The sequence below is a fragment of the Numenius arquata genome, chromosome 26 (genome assembly GCF_964106895.1).
Source record: "Numenius arquata chromosome 26, bNumArq3.hap1.1, whole genome shotgun sequence".
NCBI lineage: Eukaryota > Metazoa > Chordata > Aves > Charadriiformes > Scolopacidae > Numenius > Numenius arquata.
This window is the reverse complement of record NC_133601.1, coordinates 4,430,158-4,443,242: the sequence shown is the minus strand read 5'-3', so window position 1 is coordinate 4,443,242 and position 13,085 is coordinate 4,430,158. Positions and strand designations below refer to the sequence as shown.

At 44.7% G+C, this 13,085-nt stretch overlaps 1 protein-coding gene across 1 annotated transcript in view; it reads right to left on the bottom strand.

Moving 5' to 3' along the window:
• LRRTM4 (leucine rich repeat transmembrane neuronal 4) overlaps positions 1 to 13,085 on the bottom strand; it is a 238,088-nt gene that overhangs the window by 660 nt on the left and 224,343 nt on the right. The window lies entirely within an intron of this gene.

The following is a 13,085-nucleotide window of genomic DNA, read 5'->3' as shown; positions in this document are numbered from 1 at the left end:
TTGCGTGTAGCACATAGAGATCTTGACCAGGACAGCTTACATTCGTGTTACCTGTAGGTCCCCACTCATGGATGGATGTTACATCTGCTGAAAGCCACCTAACCGCTGAGTCCCTTCGCTGGAGCCAGATAAGAGGGGGCCACTGTCTATTTAGGTGTTGACGTTTGTGGGCAGATTGTCAAACGGTCTCTCGTGCTGAGTTCTGACCTCTTTAGGACAACCTGGCTACGAAGGGTGAACTGGAAGCTACTGGTAATACAAACCTTTGGAAAAACTGGCCCTTCTTCCAGCACTGAGCATTTCTACAAAGCTCAGACCAGCCTGAGCATGTGAAGGAACTGGAAAACCCGGCTGCCAGCGCGGGGAGCTTTCAGCACAGCTGGAACACGGGTTTATTTCTTCTGCGACAAAGCGGCTTGCCCAAGGTCAGAGTTTCCTGGATTCTTTATCTTACAACCTCACCAAGAGAAACGCTATCAAAGAGCCTCCACTGATGCTCGCTGGAGCTGAGCAGATCCACACCTTGTAAAAACGGTCAGGTATTTGAAAAGTCTGCAAGATCTTTCCCGAATCCCATCTCTCTTCATGTAAATACTCAGAAACTGCCAGCCCCACACCACCTTTTTTATTTTCCATAAATGTTCTATGCTTGCAAATGTTAATCCTACAACTAAATATGATTTATGGCACAACATCAGACACAAATCTTTGCAGATAATTTTATCATCTGCAAGAGATGAGCTGATCAAGTAGAAAGATATATGGTCCTAGGGAAAAAAACCCCACACGCTACAGGAGATACAGGCAAGAGTTTATTCCAACACCGCTAGAAAACCTGAGCTCATTATAGCTGGAAATATCCTACACGTGACTCAGTCTTGTCACAAATGCCTTTTTATTTTCCACGCCAAACTTTAAGCGAAGAATACAGAGCTAATTTATCTCAGATTTCCATTGCACGGTGCGCCTCATTCAAAAAGGTATGAAAAAAGCAAAGGCATTAAGACTAATTATAAGTTTTGCAGGGTTAGAGTTCCTCCTGCATTTGGATCTCCTCGGCGGCTAGATTCCTCCCCCTGCTCCTCCGCAGAAGGCTGGAGAGATTCCAAAACTCTTCCAACTAGGCTGGAATTCAGCGGAAAACGTCATTTTACGTGACAGCAGAATGGCAAGAACGCAGGAGACAAGCTGCTCGGTAGAATTTGATGGGACAACTGTGTTCACTTGTGGATCAAATTCCGCCACAGCGCAAGAAACACTAACTCCCTTTGGATTCAGTAATATCTCCACCAATTCCTATCAGGGCTTGAATTTGTCCTCAGCCGTTAAGGCGGCTCTTTATGATTCTATAAAAGCCAAGGACTGTTTGTGTTCTGGAGAGTTGAGAGATTGAGGTCCTGGCTTTACAGCAATAATACACAGAACATTAACGGCCTGAGTCCCGCCGGCGGCACCGGGGGCTTGTCTTCTCCCTTTCCCCAAACCGGAGTCAAAAGGATCAGGATCTCGACAACATCCCTGAACGGTGGATAAACACGCTTCCCTTTCAACCGTTTCTCAGCAGTTTTAGGGAATCTCTCACTTGTTTTCAGTTAAAAGCCAGGTTTGCGTATGTCTGAAATGATATTAGTAAGGGTCACCGTGCCGTTGTGTGGAGGGAGGGTGGATATTCCTTGTCAGTGTAAAAAAGAAAATAAAACAGGTATTTCAGACAACCCATGAGATGAAGGAGTTAATTTGTAGAAATTATTTGTAGGATAATGAAGCCCAGCGATGGATTTGCACCTCCCTGTTCTCAGGCCTGGCTTTTGTAGAACTCTCCCTCCCTCTTTGGGGTCCTAAATCCCATCAACAGAATTTAAAAAAAGGAAAAAAAAAAATAAACCCATCAAATGGCTGTAAGAAGCATTGTCGTTGAGGCACTTCCAGTAAAAACGGAATGAAAAAATACCAACAATCCCCCCCTCTCCCTCCCAACTTAGTTCCTGTGATGCCTCTAGAAGCGAGGTAACCACCACAGCAACAACTCAAAAAACCACCTTCCTGATCAAAGTGAAAGCCTCCAGAGAACGTCCCCCCAAAACAGGGCGTCCTTTCCTTGCCTGAAACTACTTCTATTAAACATAACGTTGCATTTTCAGAAAGACAGGAGGGATCCGTTTTCATTTCCAGTGAAATGACCCCACATGAGACCCAAACCCACAAAAGCTGCTTCAGGACACAGCCTTGACTGGAGAAACTATGGCAAACTGGGCAATTTCACCACCACTCAGTTCGATGCAAGTAAAAAGGATGGAAAATACTGATGACGTTGTTTAGTCTATTCAAGAACATTTAAGTTGTTGGAAATTAATTTCATAAGCATTTTTTTTCCTCCAGATTCTGAAGTACCTTCTTTTTTGTTTCCTTATTGCCATGGAACTCGTGTCTGACATACTGAGAGATGTGACCTTGGACACGTCATTTTATGAGCTGGAAAATGAGAAGATGAAGTCCTGCCCCTGCTTGCCCTTGGAGACCAGAGCTCCTTGAAGCAAGGGCTGTTTGTGCAGAGACTAAAACACCACAGTTCCAACCCAGGCTGGGACCTTTCAGCTCCTATGGCCTCTAGGAGACTAAAATGCAGATGATTAGAGGAAAAAAAACCAAACTAGAGTGAAAAAAGTCCAAACTAGAGTGAAAGAAATCCAAACAGGTCACTAAGCACCTCAGTAGTTAAATACATACTATGGAATTGTGTCCTCTCAAGGCTTTTTCCATGGAAGACACCTTTTTCACCAGCTAGAAGGTGGGAGTGGGAATTTGCCTGCCAGCAAACCAAAGGTAGAGCCAAGAACAGAACTGGGCTCCTCTGCCACAGTGTCCTTCGCTGCCTCCTCCGTGCCACTCTCCACAGCCATTTGCGTGACAAAATTCTGTACATTTAGTCCTGGAAGAAGTTCAGTTGTAAACGAAGATAAAGACTGGTCGCATGGAAACACAATAGATAAAAAAATAAAGCTCTTCCTTTCATATAATCTGTCGTAACATCTGATTCAGTCCTTGGCTTCGTGTGCTCGCTCCCGGTGATGCTCCATGGCAGCACGGATCAGGGCAGCGAGTGGAGCTCAGGGGTGGGACACAGAACGCCAAGACGTTTAACAGGAGATGATGGATGCGTCTGTTCACAGCATTTTCTGAATCATTTCTATTTTAATTTCTAAAAACGACACTGCCTAATACTTACTTGAAGGATAAAAAACTTTTGCAGGAGGAAAAACATAAATCAGTATGAGATTAATAGAATCACAGAATGGTTCGGGTTGGAAGGGACATTAACGACCACCCAGTGCCACCCCCTGCCCTGGGCAGGGACACCTCCCACCAGACCAGCTTGCTCCAAGCCCCCTCCAACCTGCCCTTGAACTCCTCCAGGGATGGGGCAGCCACAGCTTCTCGGGGCAACCTGGGCCAGGCTCTCACCACCCTCACAGCAAAGAACTTCTTCCCCACATCTCAGCTCCATCTCCCCTCTTTCAGTGTCAAACCCTTCCCCCTCCTCCTAGGGCTCCCCTCCCTCATCCAGAGTCCCTCCCCAGCTTTCCTGGAGACCCTTGAGGGACTGGAAGGGGCTCCGAGGCCTCCCTGGAGCCTTCTCTTCTCCAGGCTGAACCCCCCCAACTCTCTCAGCCTGTCCTCCCAGCAGAGGGGCTCCAGCCCTCCCAGCATCTCCGGGGCCTCCTCAGGCCCCGCTCCAACAGCTCCGTGTCCTTCTTATGTCAGAGGCCTGACACTCCAAAGTCACTGATGTACGTGTGATGGACATTCTGGTTTTAGCCCATGTTTGGCACCAAGTAGGACTGTCTTCTGCTCTAATGTCTTATAATAAGGGAGCATCCTGCCTATCCAGCGTTGCGGAGTTTATTAATGTCAACGAATGAATCCGGGCTCTGAAGAAAGCACCGACTCCATCACACAATGAGCTTATTGTCTTACAAGCACTGTAAGGGTTCATGCGGGTTTTGGGCTAATGGGCTAGATTAATTAGCTGGGATTGGCTTCTGAAGCCCACACCTCTGTAGATCCTCACTCTAAATGTAATAAACATTGCATCTTAGCAGGCGCACACTTCAAACAAAGGTTCCATTACAAGCAAAATTTACATAAATCCCCAGCTACAGGAGGAAGATAAAAGATTTAGCGGTGGAAATTTAAGAATGCAAATCTTCCCTTTCGCAATCGAATTGCCACTGGAGAGGTTACCAGCTCAACAGCCACGGTGCCGAATAACAACTCCCTTCAAAACAAGTTGGACTCACTGGAGTTTACCTGAAATTCAGTGAAATTCTGACCTGCGTTAAAGATATTTCTCAACATTCCCTGCCCATTTTTCCTCTAACGTTCAGCAATGGTGTTCAGTTAAACCCCCAGTCGTTCCAACATGCAAACGCACGTATCCACATTCCAATTCGGGTGTTTTGGGGTGGTTTTTTTTTTGTTTTTTACACTGCACTGGATTTTATCAGAAGCAATATTGGGAGGTAAATTAGCCAACTTATTCTATGCATTTCTGATGACTGTTACAGAAGAAGTTGTATTAAAAAAACTGAATTAGAAGAATTCAGGTTGGACTTTTGCTTCTCATGGGTGCAGCCATTAAAACCTAGATTTTTACTGAAACATCAATAAAAATCCTTATTCTGGAACTTGAAATGTGTATCAGTGGAGGTGAAACCTTACCATGTAGCCACTGAACCTAGTGAGCTTTAAGGAATATTGGATGAGGGCCCTGGTGAATATCAATTGGCCTTATTTCTAAAATGCTTTTCTTTCTCTGCCTTCTCTCCCAGTGTGACAAACACCTTCATAGGCTCTTAATTACTTGCGCTGCCTCCTAAAAGGGTGCTTCAGACAACCTGAAATTTGGCCCCAGTATGAACTCCAAGGTATGGCACCATCAAGTAACGCCGAGAGAGTTTAACAGATCACCCAGTTCTTCATACTCCCGCTTAAGTGTCTTCTTCTGTGCTCACAGCAACAGACTTATTGCCGCGAAGACCAGCTCAGGATCAGACGGAGATTAACTCTCCCTCAGAGTCACTCGCGGTTCAGCAAGATCTAATCACTACCAGTCCCAGGTTGAAATAATTTCCTGGTAAACCGTTAAATCAAATTTTAGAAACGCAGGTTTTCAGAACAGATCTATTTCATGTTGGAAATGTATTATGAGTTTTTTCCTTCTGCTCAATTTTGAAGAAAGATCTCCCACTATTCATTATCCTGCAGAGAAGGAAATTCTATCTGGAGAAACACGAAAGGCCGTGGATGTCTAAGTGACTCGCGGTACCGGAATTATCAGCGAGCGGACAGAAATGCAATGTAAGGAGGGACTGACAGTCCCAGCAGTTTCTGGAGGGAAGCCCATGGTGGGATGGAGTGGAGTTTATATTTTTCCCTGAAAGGAGAATGGTATAAGGGCACGGACTGTCACAGGATCCTCAGACAAGTAACTGCTTTGGCAAGAACCTAAACCCTGGAGCCTGCTGATAGAAGTGATGTAGCTCCTGAGCACCCGGCTGGTTCAGCGCTCTCAGGTTGGGTACCTCAGCCTTGTGCTTCCACTGTTTAGACACCGCAGTTCATGTGTCTTCAACTCTGTTGCTCCTGTTTTCAAAGAAGAGGAACACTCTGTTTTTAAAACTAAAGACATGCTCCATTCATCCCGATGGAAAGGGCGATGGGGCAACCACCGCTGGCCTGCGTGAGACGCATTTTCCTTCTGTGAAACAGAACTGAAGCACAAATATTCTCTGGCAGTTGATTATCATCTGGTTTCAGACTTGCTGGTACTCTCTAATCCAGGTAAACTGATTTATGTGTTGCCTAGTTAACGATTACATGATTAAATTACACGCAACTTTAGAAGTTGTCCATATGTGGTGGAAACTCAGAGCTAGAAAATATGGAAGCTATGTTTTCTCATTAGTGCTAATATTTAGTCTCAGAACACCATGACTTCATTGCTGAATTAGCATCATGGCTGTTGATAAATCAAATTCAGAGTTCATTTCAAACCCTATCATAATTTAGAGTAAAAATAAGCAAGATATACTATCACAGCGTTACGATTAGTGAAGCACAGAGCTTACCTTGGAGATAGATTGATTAGGCACATTAGGAAGATAGAGCTGGTGTAAACAATTTCAGTGGATTTCATGCTGCTGAAAAATCACGGTTAAGAACCCTGGAACACGCCTTCGGAGTCAGCTCAGAAAACCATTCCTACTCAGGAAACTGCACAATCCTACACTTCCTACTGAACCCATGGAAAGGGACAAACGCAGACACTGAAGTCAGTTCTGAAACATGAATGGGAACGTGTTCTCTTCTGTTTCCAGTTGGAACAAACACAAAAGCGCCTGGCTGGCTGCTTTTTAAAATAAGCCTTTTGTTCTGAAATTCCTGTTTCCTGAGGTAATCCTCGTATTGACAAAAAAATCAAAATCTCATTTATGATAAAATCCCGACCTCCGAAGTCTGAGCGCTCGGTTATGAGGCGGCACGGGGGTTTTATGAGCACTGTTGTTACCGAGGTTGCCTGCGTGACATCTGAGCGTTTCCGAAAAAAACTGTCAACTTGATTTTTATGCGAAGGTCTTCAAAACCGTTAATTAGCCCAGGTTTTCTAAGAGGTACAGCTCCCACTGGGAACTTAGCCTGGGGTTGGTGTGCCTACATTCAGCGTGAAGCACTGAGCCAGAGTCTTTCGGTAGCTTGAATTGCAGGTGCAATTCCCACCACCAATTTCCTGCAATTTCATGTTCAGTCTCCTTCCTGCTCCAGACAGAACCCTCTTCTTTGCCTCCTCTATCTATTTCCTGCTAAATCAGATTAATGGGCTCTGCAGCTCGCCTTGGAGATGAGAGGGAGAAGAAGGAAGCCTCGCTCGGTAGCTCAAGGTCCCACGCGACGTGGTACCGAGCCCGCTGCCCGCTTAGCATCGCCACAAGAACCAACAACTCTGTTTCTACACTAGTTTTCCCCAAGAAAGCAAGGACATACTGCTGAACACCCACAGAGGGGATGTTCCCCCATTCCACAGGGACGGCTAATATTGTCCTGTTGTCTCCTAATCTCTTACACGCTTGTACACGCGCACACAAACTGGCGTGTATGTTCTTAAGCCCCGGCGCTGTACCAAGGGAGCTTTTCTTCTAAATAAAGCACAGTATCTCCTTTAATTCACTTCTCTGCAGTCTTTTTTTTTGTCTTGTCTAACGCTTATGTCCACCATAACACTCCTACAAACTGATCCTATGAGCATCCTACATCCATTTAGACCTGGATCCCATGGGTCCAGCTGGAATTGTGCCCTGGCTTTGGGCTACGCCAACGGGGCGTTTCGGAGACTGCAGGTTCCTTGTCAGAACAAGCAGAGAGCAGCCAGGACAAAAACCGCTCTGGCAACCAGATCTGAAGAGTAAATCAAGGTTTAGAACCAAACCTGAAATCCTTTGAAGGCTGTAGGGGTTGGGCACAGGACGCCTTCTTCAACATACGGAGATAAACGGTTGTGGTTGGCAAGTCTCAGACCATCTCCTAGTAAAAAAAGTTGGTACCAGGGGAAATCTGGAGCCCAAATGCTACAAATGACGGTCAGGTGGGGTCAGTGATCCTATTCAATTCTTGTATTTCTGGCTGGGAATATGGGGTCCCAAAATTGCTACGTCAGAAGAGAGGTCTTGGTATGAGAAACGTAGAGAAACGGCAGGAGACCCAGGGAGAAGACAGTGCCACCATCAGTTACTCCGGCATGGCCCGCTAAAGGTCTATCTATAGCTCATAAAAAGTTAACTGTTAATTAATAACTAGAGGAGTTAAACAAACATCATTGTATTAGTAATTATTATAAGCATATTAACCTAATAAATTATGTGTCTTTAATAAGCAACTCATGGATATATGGGCCTATATAATACTCTAAAAAATGGATTGATTTTGAATAAAACGAAGTTAATTAAAATATATCTCTTAATTTCTTAAGTGGCATTAAAATATTCACCAACTTTTAAAACCATCTAGAAGGGTATACCATAAAGACAGAGTTTTATGATTTATTCAGTCATCCTTGCAGAGTGTATTTCACGTTTTAAACCCCTCTATAACACGACCTTGTCAGTTCCGCTGACACTGTGAACTGGATTTTAAGCTCTCTTTTCCTTCCCTACAGATAACTTCCTAATCCTTCTATCCAATCACACAAACGCCTTTCCCTTTAAAACCGAACCTCTCGATGGACTCTCTAACTAAGTGTGCTTTTCTGGAGATCAGGAGAAAAATCATCCGCACCCCACTGCTCCCTCTATGGGCCGATTTGATCTTTCAATCTGTAAATGAAAAGGTTTCCCTAAAGGAAACTCCCAGAAAGAAGAAAGTCTTCTAAGCTTTGTTATTGTTCCTTGGGCAAAATATTTCTTTTAGATCGATTTATCTGTGGTTTTTTTTTTTTTTTTTTTTTTTTTTTTCATGGAGAATCTGGCTCCTGACAAAAAGGCCCACTGATGAAAAACTAAAGTGAGATTCACAGTAAACTTCGATTTTCCGCCACGGAAGGCCAATAAAATAAACAAACTATTTAGATATTCTAATTGGAAAGCCATTAATATTGCTTTCAGTGCTATTAGGATAATTTCCTATAGAATTCAATAGGAATGGAAGCCTGCTGGTTCAAAAAGGCTTTTACATGGCTTAGGGACAGAAGATTAGATTTTCAAAGGCGATACAGCACAGTGCAGTAGTTACCTACCTAGATGTGAAGGAACCCCTTTGGGTACCTCTCCATCTCTTTGGGTGCCTAAATACACATACTTTTAAAAATGTAGTCTCTTTTAAGGCACCTCAGCATGCATTTAGGCACTTAAAAAAACCCCTATATTCTCACCAGGGATTTCTGCTCCCTACGCATTGCACTGCATTAAGAGCTGCAAAGCGTACATCATTTGTCCTTAACCTACCAGGACAAGTCAAAGGTCCATCTAAGCACGTCCCCAAGAGATCAAGAAGAAAGAGCAGAGGTAATTATTAATTAATTAATTATTACTATTATTAACAACCCAGTAATTATTACTGGGTCAACAACCCAGTAATAACTTCCTCAGAGCATTCTCCTGACCCCCAACTCTCCCAGCTCCAGCTGGCTTTCCAAATTGCTGGCGTTTCAGGCCAGAAATGCTACGGACCTGGACCTTCCAAGGTATTTCAGAGCCTGAAGCATCCTCCCAGGCCCTAGGTCCAGGGCAGCATTTGGGAAACCGAGCACATTGCGTCTGTCGAAAAAGAATGATGAGAATAAAGGAAAAGGTAGAGTTGTTTTTTCATGCAGTGATCATAAAGATGGCAACCTGCTCCATCCATTACTCACAATAAATAAGTACAGTATTTAATATGAACATCCGATAATGTTGCTGCCACAGTGACAAATGAAGGAGCTGACTGGAGAATGAGTGATATAAGTCTTTGTCTCATATTAAAATACTGCCTTTTCATTAGATCTGCCTGGAATTGATAGAGTGCAAAGGAGTTATCCAGAAACTGATGGCTTCTTTAAAGACTTTTAAACACTATTTAAAGTTGTGCGTGGATTCTGTACATCAAGAGACCCAAAATGCTGGAGAAATGTGACTCAAATTGCACAATATTTTGTCCTTAAGACATGAGTAGGTCTAAACAAGGCAACATGATGGCTTATGATTAAAACCCACACCAGTGCTAGAAGAAAGGGATACTGGGTGCCTCATCAGACTAATAAAAGAAATGGAACGTTTTCCTTCTATGTTATCTGGCTATACTATACCCAAAAGGCTTTGGCTGGAGTCAGATGACAGTCTCAATGCCGTTTCGATTTAAAAAATGCATAGAACCACATTTATAATTGGCACTAATTCCATTTAATATGAAAATATTAAATATACAGATAGTATCTAACCCCTGCATCCCCAACAAGCTATAACATGTCGGAGTCCTTCTCCTCTGTCGTCATTTACAATTCAATGCTCAACATTATGGCATTGGCCTCAGAGAGCAGATCATCTGGGTTTTTTCAGTCATCTCAAGACAATTTGAAGGGGTCCTTTACAGAAAATGGGTGCCATAGAAAAGGATAACTGGTAGAAAAAAAAAAAGAAAAAGATGCCCGTGCTACTGTTGTTTCACCTGACGTGGGGATCAGATGGTCTACGTCAGACCATCAACATATAGAGCTGTTGATCAGGAATGTCTTAAACCAAAAGAAGAGAAGCAAGCAAAGCATCATGACCGTAAACTGAGCACAAGTTCAAGGAATTATTCATGTCTCCTGAGAAACCAGTGAGATAAATTCCCTCTGGTGGGAGAGAAGAAAGAAACCACTGGCACTACAGACCTTCTCAGACACGGGAGGGAGCTCCTATTATAATGAATGTCTCAGCAGGATTCTATTCATGAGAAATTACAAGATTTTAATTGCCTCCACTGTCTCCTAGCAGAGAAATCAGTGTCTATGGTGGCACAAATGCACTGGCAAGAACGTTAATCCAGGAGCAGAAGGGACAGCTTCTCCTCCTGATGTGCGTGTGTCACTTCCATTAGCGCCTGATGGGAGCGGTGCGCCCACGCCGAGAGGAAACTGCAGCCCCCCAGTTTCCAAAAAGTACCAATATATGACTCATATTGGGGCGAGGATTTATATAATCACCATCTTCGCTGAAAGGTTATGGAACAGTCTCTGCATCTTGCAGCACCGTAAGTTAAGGCAGAGCAGGGCAGAGCTGAAGGGGAAGGGTTATTTTAGGTTGAGGGAGAGAAAATAATTTAGGGATGAGGATGGAGTATTGGCAGGTGGTTGCCTAGTTGCGGGTGACACGCTGGAGGACCTGGTGGCAGGGCTCCTTGAAGGAGGTGGCTTTAGGTCAGCAGAGAGGATGGAGCGTGCCCTGACCCTGGGGACAGCCTGGCGTAGAAGTGATGGGGAATAAAGTCTCGTCTCAGCTCCTCTGCCAAACCCACTGAACGCACAAACTGCGATGGCAGAGCATGTTCAGCTCCTGAACCGGGGTGTTCGGGGTGATGCTGCTCAACCCTTTGGCTCCAGGGAAAACCTACCTGAGCTTCAGAGGCCACCAGACTGTGCAGTTATAAATATATAACTAGTAGGTATAGTATGGAGTTCACCTCCCACCCACCTCTGTCAAAACAAGACACTACAGGGTAAGACAAGGACTTTAATTAAAGCTCATAAAAAGCTCGGATATGAACTGTGTTCCTAAAGCCTCCCTGTGCCGTGACAGGGCAGCCACATCCTGCCATTGCTCCTCCAGGAGCTGTGACGCGCAGAGGAGGGATGCAGCAGCAGCAGCAGCATCGTTACCGCTTCTCTCGACAGACTCCTGAAATGGCAAACGGGAGGGAGAGAAAAGAAAGGCAGGGCAGGGGCTCGCACAGCACACAGCATCAGAAAATTAATAACAAACAGGGGTTCACGCTGCAGTCATGTTCTATAGAATCTTTGTATATCAGAGATCAAGCAAGCAGAAAATTAATGCAAGACTGTCCAGCATTGCAGGGCAAGGACATTTCACAATGATAGCATTATTTTTTAATACTCCACAGAAAACAAATGACTTTTTCATTCCTCTGGGCAAGTTGTATAATATGCAGGGAAATCATCAGTAAAGACATACTCAGAATCCCTGAGAAAACTGGAAGAAAGATGGGTTAGAAAATATTCTTGGCTTAGCAATGTTTGCTGCTACAAAACCAAGCGGATCAATTCAATTACTCCATGAAAGCAAAAACAATGGAAATAATTATTGAGCAACAGCAGTTTAGTGACACTTTTAAAGCAGAAAAGGAATGTCTGGATGACATTCAAAAAAAAAAAAAACAACCACCAAAACCAAACAAACAACCCCGACAAACCACATGTTAAATCCTCAAAACAGTCCCTGGATAACCTAAGAGGAGAGTGCAGCAACTCCACAGAAAAGACACTGAAATGCCAGAAATTCAGGTTTAGTGGTCAACCCACTGAGAATTGGCAGGGCAACTACATGGTCAAGATGGTTAAGAAGCAGAGGAAAGGACAGATGCTCCGAGCTGCCTTTTCTCTGTGGCGATGGAAAGCGGGGAGTCATCTTAATTTAGTCCCACATCTAAGAACCAGCAGAGCCGCTGCAGAGAGAGGGTCGGGACGGAGAGGGTCGGGACGGAGAGGGTTTGGGACCCCTCTGTGTCGAGATCCCCGCTCTCCCCTCTCCAACAGCTGGCAGCTGGCGAGAGCCAAAGCTGTAATTACTGGCAAACAGATCGTGATGTGTAAATCTGACCGGAAGCCTGAGCCGAGCTCTGAAAAACAACACCCCCCCCCCCAAAAAAAAAAAAAAGTGTCCAGACACATTCAGACAAGCAGAAACCAAGCGCCTCGCCTATCGAGCTGAGCACTATAGAATCTAGCCAGGAGAGGGCTGTCGAGTACACGGACTTTGGTGCCTGCTGGCTACTTGCACTCTACAGACTCTGGCATTTCAGGAAAGCCAAACAAAACGGGCTCCTACCTATTCTGACGCCACGAACATTAATAAGGAAAAAATCGTTGTTGCCCACTCGGCCCGTCTCTACGCTGGAGCACAGCAGTAGCGATGGAGGGTAAAAGGAAAGAGCCGGGTTCAAAGAATCCTGCTGGAAGAGAAAATCTGCCCCGTGAGCTAGATTTTGAAAAGCAAAGGGAGCTGCTGTTAGAAATATCTGCAGCTCACATCAACGAGAGCCAGTGCGCTCGAAGAGCCCCTCAGCCGGCCAAGTGTGAGCCAAAGGGTTTCCAGCTCCTTTTGTATTTCTTAAACTTGTTCTGTTTGGGAAAGGTAATGCCAGCGTGTCGGAAGGGATCAGTGAAAAGGCAAGTCATACAGCTTTTTCGGAGTGTGGTATCACTTTGATGCATTACTGGCATGGAGAAAAGTGGGGCTGTAATCGTTACCGACCTCCTGCCCGGGATCTCTCCCTTTGATGGGTCTGCACCAGTTGCAGCCACCTCGAATAAACACCCAACGTCCAGTTCATCATTGAGATCC